The sequence below is a fragment of the Saimiri boliviensis genome, chromosome 6, assembly GCF_048565385.1.
Source record: "Saimiri boliviensis isolate mSaiBol1 chromosome 6, mSaiBol1.pri, whole genome shotgun sequence".
Taxonomy (NCBI): domain Eukaryota; kingdom Metazoa; phylum Chordata; class Mammalia; order Primates; family Cebidae; genus Saimiri; species Saimiri boliviensis.
In genome coordinates this window covers 81,995,964-82,011,160 of record NC_133454.1, presented here as the reverse complement: position 1 = coordinate 82,011,160, position 15,197 = coordinate 81,995,964, and the positions used below count along the sequence as shown (strand labels likewise).

At 38.3% G+C, this 15,197-nt stretch overlaps 1 protein-coding gene across 1 annotated transcript in view; it reads right to left on the bottom strand.

Annotated features, from left to right (window-relative positions):
- Nucleotides 1-15,197, bottom strand: part of MICAL2 (microtubule associated monooxygenase, calponin and LIM domain containing 2) — a 252,739-nt gene that overhangs the window by 49,970 nt on the left and 187,572 nt on the right. The gene's annotated exons all lie outside the window — the stretch shown is intronic.

Sequence of the window (15,197 nt, the reverse complement as noted above, 5' to 3'; positions counted from 1 at the left end):
ATTTTAATTCATTAAAATTTTAAAAATTAAAAATTCAGTTCCTCATTCATACTAGCTACATCTCAAGTATGAAATAGTGGCTACAGTATTTAGACAGCACAGTTCTAGAAGGTAAGATAGAACACCTACGTGACCTTAGAGTAGGGAAAGATTTCATAAACAGGATGCAAACATCAGCAGCAATAACGGAAAGTGATATTGTTTGGCTCCATGTCCCCACCCAAATCTCACCTTGAATTGTAATCCCCATAATTCCCATGTGTCAAGGGTAGGACCAGGTAGAGGTAACTGGATCATGGGGGCAGTTTTCCTCATGCTGTGTTTGTGATATTGAGTGAGTCTCACAAAACCTGATGGTTTTGTAAGTGTCTGGCATTTCTCCTGTCCTGCTGCCCTGTGAAGAAGTGCTTTCCACCATGACTGCAAATTTCCTGATGCCTCCCCAGCAATGTGGAACTGTGAGTTGATTAAATCTCTTTCCTTTATAAATTATCCAGTCTCAGGTATTTCTTCATAGCAGTGCGAGAACTAATGCAGAAAGTATTGGTAAATTTGGCTTCATTAAAATAAATGCTTCTGGCCAGGTGCAGTGGCATCTGCCTGTAATCCCTGCTACTTAGGAGGCTGAAGTAGGAGGACTGCTTGAGGACAAAAGTTTGAGATTTCTGTGCATTATGATTGTGCCACTGCATTCCCAGGCTTTTATTAGAGACATTGTCCCCAAAAAAAAAAAAAGAAAGAAAAAAAAGTACTTCTGTTTATCCAAAGACACCATTAGAAAGTGAAAAAGTGAGCCAAAGAGTAGGAGAAGAAAACACAATAAAAGTGTGGGCAAAAGACTTCAATAGAGACTTCATACAGAAGAATATCAAAATAGGCATGTGAAAAGTTATGCAACATCATTATCAGGTAAATGAAAAAGATGTGGAGCAAGGGGAGTTCTCATTCCCTGCTGAGAGTGCATACATTGGTACAACCACTTTGGAAAACTGTTCGATAGTATCTACTAAACCTACCATACATACCTAGCCTATGACCTAGCAATTCCACTCTCAGGTATATGCTAATGTTCTCTTCTTAGCTAAACCCTAGCTAGGCTCCTCTGAATCCTCTTCTCAACAAGGCCTCACCTTGGCCTGTGAAAAGAACAGACTCTGGACATAAGTGTTTTTGTCCATCTCTTTTCTCTCTACATTAAAAGGCTTAAATAAACACTAACATAGTTTCTGAAAGCTCAAGACCCAATCACTAAGATGGCCATAGCCTCTCTTAAAGTATCTGCCTAAGAAAATTCAAGGTTGCCAAAAGAATGCACTGTTTGTTTTAGCTAACACCTGACGACAGGCACCACTGCCACTCATTCTCAGAACATTTATTAAAAAGAGCTTACAACTGTGAATCCTTCCTCTGTCCCTTTGAGACATATGCGTATCTCCTACAACTCAGGAGTGTCTTTCTCAAGGACCTGAAAGCCATTTCTTTGAAATGTAATCATTAGGAAAGATAGGGCCACTGTCTCCCAGTCTCTGTGGAAAGAGAGGATTTTGACTTTCTTAACTGCCAGCTAACAAATGCAGCTGGCCTAATCTGTAGGACACTGACCAGTCCTTTGTGACTTTTCACTTCCCTGACACTGCTGAGCCCCAGCCTGACCACATCCCTCTGCCCTCCTTCTCCCTATAAAACACTCAGTCGCTTCTGTAGAAATGGAAGTTGAGCTCAGTTCACACTGGAACCTCGTCCTTATTAGAGTGCATGTTACTGATTAAAATCTGCCCTTATTATTTTAACTACTGTCCAGCTTTATTATCTTTGGTAATACTCAGCAGACACAAGTACATATGTGCACCCAAAATATGTATGTATAAGAGTGCTTAAAGCAGCATTATTCACAATCAAAACAACTGAAAACAACCTCAATGCCCAAGAAGGCACAAATAAAATTGTGATATATTCATACAATGGAATAAAATGGAGCAATGAAAAAGAACGAACCACTTCTACACATAACAACATGGATAAAGCCCTCACCCCCACAAAATACGATATGGTTTGGCTGTGTTCCCACCCAAATCTCAACTTGAACTGTGTCTCCCAGAATCACCGTGTGTTGTTGGAGGGACCCAGGGCTAGGTAATTAAATCATGGGAGCCAGTCTTTCCTGTGCTACTCTAGTGATAGTGAATAAGTCTCATGAGATCTGATGGTTTTATAAGGGGTTTCTCCTTTTGCATCTTCCTCATTTTCTCTTGCCACCATCATGTAAGAAGTGCCTATCACCTCCTACCATGATTCTGAGGACTTTCCAGCCATGTGGAATTGTAAGCCCAATTAAACTTCTTTTTCTTCCCAGTCTCGGTTATGTCTTTATCAGCAGTGTGAAAAGGGACTAATACAGAATGCTTAATGAAAGAAGGCAGGCACAAAAGAGTACATACTTGTATGGGTTTTTCTATTGTTGTAGAACCAATTACCACAAGTTTAGCAGGTTTACAACAACACTCTTCTATTATCTGACAGTTCCGTAGGTTGGAAGCCCAGGCATGGCTCAATGGGGCCCTTTGCTCAGGGTCTTACAAGGCTGTAATTAAAGTGTCAGCTGGGCTGCAGGTCTCATCTGTAGCTCAGGATCCTCTTCCAAGCACATTCAGTTTGATGGCAGAATTCAGTTCCTAGTAATTGGAGGGAACAGGGTCTGCTTTCTTGCTGCTTATCACCTGGAGATCAATCTCAGCTCCTAGAGGCCGCCTGTTCATAGGCCCTCTCATACCATGGCAAATTTACTACTTTGAGGCCAGGAGGGCCATGTCTCTCTCAAGCTTTGAGTCCAGTCTCTGACTTCAGGAAGTACTTGTTAAGGGCTCACCTGATGGAGTTAGGCCTACCCAGGACAATTTCTCTTTTGATTAACTCAAAGTTAATTGTTTCGGGGCTTAATTATATTTGCACAATCCCCTAACTTAATCAGGGGATGAAATAAAATCCATCACATTTATGTTCCCACTATATTCCAGGGGACTAGATTCTTTTTTTTTTTTTTTTTTTGAGATGGAGTTTTGCTCTTTTTGCCCAGGCTGAAGTGCAATGTTGCAATCCCAGCTCACTGCATCCTCTGCCTCCTGGGTTCAATTGATTTTCCTGCCTTTGCCCCTCGAGTAGCTAGGATTACAGGTTCCTGCCACCATGTCCAGCTAATTTTTGTATTTTTAGTAGAGATGGGGTTTCACCATGCTGGCCAAGCTGGTCTTGAACTCCTGACCTCAGGTGATAGACACATCTTGGCCTTCCAAAGTGCTGGGATTATAGGTGTGAGCCACTGTACCTGGCCCAGAGGACTAGATTCTACGTAGTAAGCACACTTGGAGGCAGGAAACATGGGATCCTTTTAGAATTCTGCCTATCATAATACTGAACGATTCAATTTTTTGACAGTAAAACAAAACAACACAAAAACTGCAAGAGTAATCTAAGATAATAAGAGGCAGATGATAAGTGACTTTGTTGGGCAGAGAGCATAGAGTGGGGAGAAAGCATGAGGGAGTCTTCTGGGTACTGGTAACATTCTATAGCTTGATCTCAGGGGTGATTACACAAATGTGCACTTTGCAAAAATTAATCAGCTGTAGGTTTAACATATGTGGATATCACTGTACATATGTAATAATGCAATAGAATTGTTTATGCAAAAAATTAAAGAAGGTTCTGAGGGTATGTTTTAAAATTATACACAGAACGATAACTAGTACTAAAATTGTTTTTATAAAATAAGCACTGATAAGTACCTGAAACTAGTTTATGCCTCCAAGTCACTCAAATATGCCAGTAAGTTTATGTATACCATTAATTTAATCAGAAAGTTGTCTTGTAAAAATACAAACAAATTAAATAATTTCAGCCTGGCTGTTATTCAAATGATCATAAATTTTAAGTACTTCAATTTGAATGAGCATAATACTGTTTCCTCTCTCTGTTGCATGAACATGTGTACCTACAAGTTAAATGTGGAGGCAACAGTATCAGTGCATATATGTGAGGGTGTGTTTGGCAGACTGAGCAGGGAAATGAAAAAAAAGACTGATGAGTCTAATCTGATACATTTGGTAAAATCTTTACATTCTTAGGATACTGACCTAAGAGCAATTGAGAGAAACACAAAACTCTTCTAAGAGATAGGTGTAGGGGCTACTTTCAGAGCTGGCTAACTCTAACCTAATTCCATTCTGTACATTCCCATTCTGTTCCAATGTAAGGAAGTCATACTATTTTCTGATGAATATAAATGGATGTAGTTCTTCATGCTAAGTAAACCAGGAAAATAGATTTACCCTAACTGATTATAATTAGCACATACAGAAAACATATAAATGTGATATCAGTGAACTGTAGGCCAATATTACCTATATATTTAATATAAAATGTTATCAAACATAATAAAAAAATGTAAGACATCATGTAAAGTAATAAAACAAAGTAATAATACATCAGCACCAAGTGAGATTTATCTCAGCAATGCAAGGATGGTTAAATATCTGTAAATTTACTATGTAATTCATAATATTAATCAAAGTAAGGAGAAAAAATCAGACATCTCAAAAAATGCTGAAAAGACATTTGACAAAATCCAGTATCTATCTGTGATTAAAAATATACTCAATAAAATAGAACTAGATGGCTATTTCTTCAAAATGATAAAATATATCTCAGTCAACCCAGAAGCCACTTATTATGCTTATATGAGAAAAATAGCAGTAGCATTCTCATTAACAGTAGGAATATATTAAGGAAAACATTATCACTACTTTTACTTAATATTGTTCTGGAGATTCTGAAAACAAAATAAACCAGGGAGACAAGATAAATTAGAGGTATACAATTTAAAAGTTAAAAGTAAAGTTATAATTTGCAGGTATTTTATGATTGTATATACAAGGGGAAACTCAGAGGAATCCACTGAAAAAACTTTTATAACAAAGAGAATGCAATAAAATGGATGGGTACACAATTACTATACAAAAATCAATAACTTTCATAAGTACAAACAACAGTAGAAAGATAAACTGGAAAAGATCTTGATGACAATAGCAAAAAACCTAATATATCTATTAATAAAATAAATAGGCTCTTGGATCCAAGATGGCCAAATAGGAACAGCTCTAGAATGTAGCTCCCAGAGAGAACAATGCAGAGGGTGAGTGATCATCACATTTCCAAACAAGTTTTTACTGCCCACAGACCAGAAGATTCCTGAGCTGAAAAGCACGAGTTTCCAGCACAGCTGTTTCAGCCGGCGCAGTGGGTCTCTGCACAAAAACTCCCATAAATCTGGGTGGCCATTTCAACTGGTGCCTAGAATGCCTAGGAGACAGAGTCACCCATTCAACTGAAAAAAAGGGGGCTGAAACAGGGAGCCAAGTGATCTGGCTCGGTGGGTCCCACCCCACAAAGACCAACAATCTGAAACGCTCTGGATTGAGAGTTTTGCAGCAAGCACGGCTGGACCTGGGATGGTCCAGCTCTGTAGGGGGAAGGGTGTATGCCATTACTGCCATTACCAAGACAGTCCGCCATTACCAAGGCAGTCTGCCATTACTGAGGCAATCTGCCATTACCGAGGCAGTCCACCATTACTGAGGCAGTCCACCATTTCTGAGGCAGACTTCATTACCAAGGCAGTTCTAACCATACTCCTCTAAACAAAACTGCAAGGAAGTTCGCACAACAGCTGGGCAGACTGTGACTAGGCTATCTACTTGCTGGGCAGGGCATCTCTGAAAAATGGCAGCAGCACATCAAGAACTTATAAATAAAGTCCCATTTTCCAAGGACAGAGCATCTGGGAAAAAAGGCAGTTATGACTTCCACTGCAGCAGACTTAAACGAACCTGCCCAGCAGCTCTGAACGGAACAATGGAGCTCCCAGCACAGCACTTGAGCTCCTATAAGGGACAGACTGTCTCTTCAAGCAGCTCCCTGACCCTCATATATCCAAAGAGACGCCTCATAAAGGAGAGCTCAGGCTAACATCTGGCAGATATCCTTCTAGGATGAAGATAACAGAAGAAGAAACTGGCAGCAACCCTTACTGTTCTGCAGCCACCACAGGTGATCTCCAGGCAAGCAGGGTCTTGGGTGGACCTCTAGCAGTCCTGGAACAGAGGGGACTGACTCTTAGAAGGACAACTAAAAAACAGAAAGAAATAACTTAAACATCAACAAAAAGGACATCCATTCAGAGGGCCCATCTAAAAGTCACCAACTACAAACACCACAGGTAGATAAATCCACAAAGATGGGAAGAAACCAGCACAAAGAGCATGAAAACACCCAAAACCAGAACACCTCTCCTCCTCCAAGGGATCACAACTCCTCACCAGCAAGGCAACAAAGCTGGATGGTGAATAAGCCTAATGAATTGACAGAAACAGGCTTCAGAAGGTGGGTAATAGCAAACTTCTCCGAGCTAAAAGAACATGTTCTAACCCAATGCAAAGAAACTAAGAACTTTGAAAAACAGTTTGACAAAATGCTAACAAGAATAAACAGCTTAGAGGAAAATATAAATGACTTGGCGGAGCTGAAAAACACAACATGAAAACTTCGCAAAGCATACACAAGATTCAACAGCCGAATTGACCAAGCAGAAGAAAGGATATCAGAGGTCGAAGATCAACTCAATGAAATAAAACGAGAAGGCAAGATTAGAGAAAAAACAGTGAAAAGAAATGAACAAAGCCTCCAAGAAATAAGGCATTATGTGAAAAGACCTAATCTATGTTTGGTAGGTGTACCTGAATGTGATGGAGAGAATGAATCCAAGCTGGAAAACACTCTTCAGGATATTATCCAGGAAAACTTCCCCAACCTAGCAAGGCAGGCCAATATTCAAGTCCAGTAAATACAGAGAACACGACAAAGATATTCAGGAAGAAGAGCAACCCCAAGGCACATAATCATCAGATTCACCAGGGTTGAAATGAAGGAAAAAATGCTAAGGGCAGCCAGAGAGAAAGGCTGGGTTACCCACAAAGGGAAGCCCATCAGACTCAGAGCAGATCTCTCGGCAGAAATCCTACAAGCCAGAAGAGAGTGGGGACCAATATTCAACATCCTTAAAGAAAAGAACTTTCAACCTAGAATTTCTTTTTTTTTTTTTTTTGAGACGGAGTTTCACTCTCGTTACCCAGGCTGGAGTGCAATGGCGCGATCTCGGCTCACCGCAACCTCCGCCTCCTGGGCTCAGGCAATTCTCCTGCCTCAGCCTCCTAAGTAGCTGGGATTACAGGCACGTGCCACCATGCCCAGCTAATTTTTTTTTTGTATTTTTAGTAGAGACGGGGTTTCACTATGTTGACCAGGATGGTCTCGATCTCTCGACCTCGTGATCCACCCGCCTTGGCCTCCCAAAGTGCTGGGATTACAGGCTGAGCCACCGCACCCGGCCTCAACCTAGAATTTCATATCCAGCCAAACTAAGCTTCATAAGCAAAAGAGAAATAAAATCCTTTATGAACAAGCAATTGCTCAGATACTTCATCACCACCAGGCCTGCCTTACAAGAGCTCCTGAAAGAAGCACTAAACATAGAAAGAAACAACCAGTACCAGCCACTCCAAAAATGTACCAAGTGGTAAAGAGCATTGACACAATGAAGAAACTGTGTCAACTAAAGGGCAAAACAACAGTTAGCATCAAAATGGCAGGATCAAATTCACACATAACGATGTTAACCTTAAATGTAAATGGACTAAATGCCCCAATCAAAAGACATGGGCTGGCAAATTGGATAAAAAGTCAAAACCCATCTGACTTTTTGTGTGTGTCCAGGAAATGCATCTCACATGCAAAGACACACATAGTCTCAAAATAAAGAGATGGAGGAAGATTTACTAAGCAAATGGAGAGAGACAGAGAAAAAAGCAGAAGTTGCAATTCTAGCCTCTGATAAAATAGACTTTAAACCAACAAAGATCAAAAGAGACAAAGAAGGACATTACATAATGGTAAAAGTATCAATGCATCAAGAAGAGCTAACAATCCTAAATATAGATCCACCCAATACAGAAGCACCCCGATACATAAAGCAAGTTCTTAACGACCTACAAAGAGACTTAGACTCCCACACAATAATAGCAGGAGACTTTAACACTCCACTGTCAGTATTAGACAGATCGATGAGACAGAAAATTAACAAGCATATGTAGGACTTGAACTCAGATCTGGGTCAAGCAAATCCAATAGACATCTACAGAACTCTCCACCCCCAATCCACAGAATATACATTCTTCTCAGCACCACATCACACCTACTCTAAAATTGACCAAGTAATTGGAAGTAAATCACTCCTCAGCAAATGCAAAAGAATGGAAATTGTAACAGTCTCTCATACCACAGTGCAATCAAATTAGAACTCAGGATTAAGAAACTCACTCAGAACTTCATAACTTCATGGAAACTGTACAATTGGCTCTTGAATGTTGACTGGATAAACAATGATATGAAGGCAGAAATAAAGATGTTCTTAGAAACCAATGAGAATGAAGACACAATGTACCAGAATCTCTGGGACACATTTAAAGCAGTGTCTAGAGGGAAATTTATAGCAATAAATGCCCACATGAGAAGCAAGGAAAGATATAAAATCGACACCCTATCATCAAACTTGAAAGAGCTAGAGAAGCAAGATCAAGAAGACTCAAAAGCCAGCAGAAGACAAGAAAAAACTAAGAGCAGAACTGAAGGAGATAGAGACACAAAAAAAACCCTTCAAAAAATCAATAAATACAGGAGCTGGTTTTTTGAAAAGATCAACAAAATAGACCACTAGCCAGATTAAAAAAAAAAAAGAAAAGAGAGAAGAATCAAATAGATGCAATAAAAAGCGATAAAAGGGATACACCATCGATTCCACAGAAATACAAATCACTATCAGAGATTACTACAAACAGCTCTATGCACATAAACCAGTAAACCTGGAAGAAATGGGTAAATTCCGAGACACTTGTACCCTCCCAAGCCTAAACCAGGAAGAAGTTGAAACCCTGCATAGACCAATAACAAGGGCTGAAGTTGAGGCAGCAATTAATAGCCTACCAACCAAAAAATGCCCAGGTTCAGATGGGTTCACAGCTGAATTCTACCAGACATACAGAGAGGAGCTGGTATCACCCCTTCTGAAACTATTCCAAACAATCCAAAAAGAGGGGAATCCTTCCCAAATCATTTTATGAGACCAACATCATCCTGATACCAAAACCCAGCAGAGATTCAACAAGAAAGGAAAACTTCAAGCCAATATCTATGATGATCATAGATGCAAAAATCTTCAATAAAATACTGGCAAACTGGCCGGGCACAGTGGCTCAAGCCTGTAATCCCAGCACTTTGGGAGGCTGAGGTGGGTGGATCACGAGGTCAAGAGATTGAGACCATCCTGGTCAACAAGGTGAAACCCTGTCTCTACTAAAAATACAAAACATTAGCTGGGCATGGTTGCGCGTGCCTGTGATCCCCGCTACTCAGGAGGCTGAGGCAGGAGAATTGCCTGAACCCGGGAGGTGGAGGTTGCGGTGAGCCGAGATCGCGCCATTGCACTCCAGCCTGGGTAACGAGCGAAACTCCGCCTCAAAAAAAAAAAAAAATACTGGCAAACCAATTGCAACAGCACATCAAAAAGCTTATCCATCATGATCAAGTAGGCTTCATCCTGGGGATGCTTGGTTCAACATATGCAAGTCTATAAAAGTAATTCACCACATAAACAGAACCAAAGACAAAAACTATATGATTATCTCAATAGATGCAGAGAAGGCCTTTGACAAAATTCAACAGCCCTTTATGCTAAAAACTCTCAATAAACTAGGTATTAAAAGAATGTATCTCAAAATAATAAAAGCTATTTATGACAAACCCACGGCCAATATCATACTGAATGGGCAAAAACTGGAAGCATTCCCTTTGAAATCTGACACTAGACAAGAATGCCCTCTCTCACCACTCCCATTCAATATAGTATTGGAAGTTCTAGCCAGAGTAATCAGGCAAGAAAAAGAAATAAAGGGTATTCAATTAGGAAAGGAGGAAGTCAAGTTGTCTCTATTTGCAGATGACATGATTGTATATTTAGAAGTGCCATCGTCTCAGCCCAAAATCTCCTGAAACTGATAAGCAACTTCAGCAACGTCTCAGGATACAAAATCAATGTACATAAATCACAAGCATTCCTATACACAAATAACAGACTAAAAGAGAGCCAAATGAAGAATAAACTGCCATTCACGACTGCTACAAAGAGAATAAAATACCTAGGAATACAACTAACAAAGGATGTGAAGGACCTCTTCAAGGAGAACTATGAACCACTGCTCAAGGAAATAAGAGAGGACAGAACCAGATGGAAAAACATTCCATGCTCATGGTTAGGAAGAATCAATACTGTGAAAATGGCCATACTACCCAAAGTAATTTATAGATTCAATGCTATAAATTATCAAGCTACCTATCAAGCTACCTATGACCCTCTTCACAGAACTGAAAAAACCACCTTAAATTTCATATGGAACCAAAAGGGAGCCTGCATAGCCAAGACAATCCTAAGCAAAAAAGAACAAAGCTGGAGGCATCATGCTACCTGACTTTATACTATACTACAAGCTACAGTAATCAAAACAGCATGGTACTGGTACCAAAACAGAGATATAGACAAATGGAACAGAACAGAGGCCTCAGAGGCAATGCCACACATCTACAACCATCTGATATTTGGCAAATCTGACAAAAAAAAAAAAGCAATGGGGAAAGGATTCCCTGTTTAATAAATGGTGTTGGGAAAACTGGCTAGCCATGTGCAGGAAGCAGAAACTGGACCCCTTCCGACACCTTACACTAAAATTAACTCTAGATAGATTAAAGACTTAAACGTAAAACCTAACACCATAAAAACCCTAGAACAAAGCCTAGGCAAAAACCATTCAGGATATAGGCATAGGCAAGGGCTTCATGACTAAAACACCAAAAGCATTGGCAACAAAAGCCAAAATAGACAAATGGGACCTAATTAAACTCCAGAGCTTCTGCAAAGCAAAAGAAACAATCATTAGAGTGAATCGGCAACCAACAGAATGGGAAAATTTTTTTGCAAACTACCCATGACAAAGGGCTAATATCTAGAATCTACAAAGAACTAAAACAGTTTACAAGAAAAAAACCAAAAAACCCATTCAAAAGTGGGTGAAGGACATGAACAGACACTTTTCAAAAGAAGACATTTATTAATGGCTTAGCCTTCTAGACTGTGAGCTCCTGGGCAGGGACCAGGTTGTATTGACTTTGTTTTCCAAGTGTCCTGCCTAGGGCCTGGCACATAGTAGGTGCTCAATAAATGTTTCTCGAGTGCCCTCTGGAAAAAAAAATAAGAAGACATTTATGAGGCCAGCAAACATATGAAAAAATGTTCATCATCACTGGTCATTAGAGAAATGCAAATCAAAACCACATTGAGATACCATCTCACTCCAGTTAGAATGGCAATCATTAAAAAATCTGAAGACAACAGATGCTGGAGAGGATATAGAGAAATAGGAACATCTTTACACTGTTGATGGGAGTGTAAATTAGTTCAACCATTGTGGAAGACAGTGTGATGATTCCTGAAGGACCTAGAAATAGAAATGCCATTTGACCTAGCAATCCCATTACTGGGTATATATCCAAAGGATTATAAATTGTTCTGTTATAAAGATACATGCACACATATGTTCACTGTGGCACTGTTTACAATAGCAAAGACCTGGAACCAACCCAAATGCCATCTATCAATGATAGACTGGACAAGGAAACTGCACATATACACCATGGAATACTATGCAGCCATAAAAAACTATGAGTTGATGTCCTTTGTAGGGACATGGATGAATCTGGAAACCATCATTCTCAGCAAACTAGCACAAGAACAGAAAATAAAACACCGCATATTCTCACTCATAGGCGGGTGTTGAACAATGAGAACACATGGACACAGGGAGGGGAGTATCACACACTGGGATCTGCTGTGGGGGACTAGGGGAGGGACAGTGAAGGGTAGGGAGGCCGGGGAGGGATAACATGGGGAGAAATGCCAGATATAGGTGATGGGGGGATGGAGGCAGCAAACCACATTGCCGTGTATGTAACTATGCAACAATCCTGCATGCCTGCACATGTACCTCAGAACCTAAAGTGCAATAAAAATATATATTTATATATATATATAAAATAAAATAAATAATTATGTTAGATCTATATGGTATAAAGTGCAAAATATTCCTGGAGATCACAAAAAAAAGATAACTTATATCATAATTTTACATGTTCTTGCCAAGTTACTTATAAATTTAATTCAATTCCATAAAAGTATTCACAAGACTTATTTTTGGTATATAGACAAGTTTATACTAAGTTCATATAGAATATCAAACAAGCAAGAAGTCAGGAAATTTTAGAAAAAGAAAATCAATAATGGAATACTCTTCCTGCCATATAGTAAAATACCTAAAGTAAAAAATATATAAATGCATAAAATTAAATATTTAAAACAGTGTGATACTGATACATAACAGACAACTAAATTGAATGTAATAAGCGGTGTGGAATTAAGTCCATGTTCAGGAATTTTATATATAATAAATATGCCATCTCACATAAGAGGAAAAGAGAAGTTATTTACTAATTTTTTAGGATAGCCAGGAAAACATCTAAAAAGACAGGATCTATAGTTCACATTTTATACTAGGATAATTCCTTGATGTAAATACTAAAACGTAAAAATATTGAGAACAATCAAACAAAAAGACTAGAAGAAACTGTAAGAAAATTCTTCTACAAACTTAGAAGATGCTCTTTCTAACTACTATGTAAAACCCAAAAGCCATACTATAAAACTATGTTTCTCACTTTTATATTAGAAAAGTCACTGTAAATAAAGTCAAGCACAAACAAGAAATTGGTAAAAAAAATAATAAAAAAAAACTTGTAATTTGTAGCATTACAAAAAATGGCTAAATTTCCTTTTTGCTAAAGAATCCCTACATATGATTAAGAAAAACTCAACAAACCAATAGAAAACTAGACAAAGGACAGAATCAACTGGTCACAGAAAAGGAGATGGAAATGGCTCTTCAACATATAAAAAGATGTTCAATCACCTTATTAAACAACAGATGAAATCTAAACCACTCCGAGATCTATGTTTCACCATCAGATTGGTAACACTGTAGTTAGTGCAAATGTAGAAATCAAGTTCTCACACTTTGCTGCTGGGAATGTGAACCAGCACACTGTGATGAAGGACAAGCTGGCAATATCTATCAAAGTTCCCAATTCACATATCCTTTGCTCCAGCATTTCCACTTCTAAGAATTTATCCTCCAAATAAATTCATGCATATGCTTAACGGCCTAAGTTCTCAGTTGATTATTATAGCACTGTTCGCAATAGCTAAAGATCGGAAATAACTTAAACTTTGCATCAGAGGGGGCTGGCTACATCAATGAGATTACACCTACACAGTGGGATACTGTACAGCTGTAAAACAAAGAAGAAAGTGCTTTATGTACTAATATGGAATGAGCTCCAAAATAAAATGAAAAGTTCAAAAAGAGTGCACACAGCACGCTGCCATGCTATCATTTGTGTTAAAAAAAGAAAGAATATGTAAATTTGCTCTTACATGCATAAATTCTGTCTGCAGGAATGCCTGAGAAACTGATGACAATATCTATCACTAGGATAGAACCTGAATTGCTCAGAGACTAGGAAGGGAAAAAGGACTTTTTATTTTGTGCCTTTTGTACCCTTTGATTCTGAACCATGCAAAGGTATTATCAAAACACGCACAACACATTAAATTTTATGATGTGTGACATAAGAGTGTATTGCCACACATCATAAAATTTAATGTAATATGCATTTTTAACAGTTTATTAAATAATTTATTTAATTTATTAAACTAAAGTTTAATAGTTATTAATTTGTTATGCATGTTTAAGAGTTATACTTCAAGCTGTCCATGCTTATCCTGAACCTGGCTGAAAATAAAGTGTCTTGTTAATCTAAATAGCTATTTGATTAAGGTACCACTGAAGACAAATAATATATTACCTGAAAACTAATGTTCCAAAATAAAAGTTAGATAAGAAAATAAAAAGGCTTTTTTTTTTTTAAAAAAAAGCAAAACAAAGTTGTTCAACAATAGGGATGGTAGGATCAGAGTTTGTTTAAAGCAGTCGAACAAGCATCAACAACAACAAAAAAAACTCGTGTGAATGTCTCCAAGGGAACAGACAAAAAGTTTGGCAAGAAGGAGAGGGGATGAGCTAATACATTTTACTTTTTATTGGATATTTCCAAATTGTTGGATTACTCCGATTATTTGCTATATTAATTTTAGAATTTAAAAAATTTAATCAGATTTAAATTATTTAAAAAGCCTGCATTTCCATTGGTAAGCAAATATGCATAGGTGTTTAGGCTAGGAGTTTAAAGGAAAAAACATTGTATGCATAAAGATGTTCATTCAACACCATATTAAACATAAATATATGCATATATAACATATATACAAATATAAGTTAAACAATAAGACAATAGTTCATTAAATAACATATCCACCAGACAAAATTCAATTAAATTACATTTATATATACTACATGGTAACTGGCATAATATCTATGATATAATGTTGTTTATAAATGATACAAACTTTTTAGCTAGGCATTATGGCTCACATCTGTAATCCCAACATTTTGGGAGGTTAAGGTGAGAGGATTGCTTGAAGCCAAGAGTTTGAGACCAGCCTGGGCAATATATTGAGACTTCATCTCCACAAAAATTAAAAAGTTAGCTAGGCACTTCAGTCTAGAAGTTTGAGGCTGCAATGAGCCACGATCATGCCACTGCCCTCCAGCTTGTGAGACAGAGCAAGACCCTGTCTCTTTAAAAAAAAAAAAAAAAAAAAAAAAAAAAAAAAAAAAAAAAGAGTCTGGGCATGGTGGCTCATACCTGTAATCCAAACACTTTGGGAGGCCACTGAGGGTGGATCACCTGAGGCTAGGAGTTCAACATCAGCCTGGCCAACACAGTGAAACCTCATCTCTATTAAAAATACAAAAATTAACTCGGTGTGGTGATACACATCTGTAATCCCAGCTAATTGGGAGGCTGAG